Source organism: Oncorhynchus masou, chromosome 2 (genome assembly GCF_036934945.1).
Source record: "Oncorhynchus masou masou isolate Uvic2021 chromosome 2, UVic_Omas_1.1, whole genome shotgun sequence".
In the NCBI taxonomy this organism is placed as follows: Eukaryota; Metazoa; Chordata; class Actinopteri; order Salmoniformes; family Salmonidae; genus Oncorhynchus; species Oncorhynchus masou.
The window spans coordinates 20,242,756-20,243,079 of NC_088213.1; positions in this window are offsets into that span (position 1 = coordinate 20,242,756).

The following is a 324-nucleotide window of genomic DNA, read 5'->3' on the forward strand; positions in this document are numbered from 1 at the left end:
TGACATTAGAATATAAGGGCCTTCTTCTGTAAAGGATCACTGCTTCCTTCGTGAGCACCTCTTCCTCCTAATTCAGCTGGAACCCCAGGACCTCTGCTTTGCTAGCACAGGTGACCGCCCTTCTGAAGCGTCTTAGTGGGGACACTTCATGCTGAGGAGGAAGTTTCACACATCCCCATATGCTGCATTCACCCCTCAAACTTACTCAAAACACACTTAGAGAAACGGGTTAGAGAGGTTTTCTCTGCTTCTGTGCTGGAGGTAACATGTAGTATTTACTCCTCTCTCTTTTACAACTTGTATTAAACCAGATTGATTCTGATA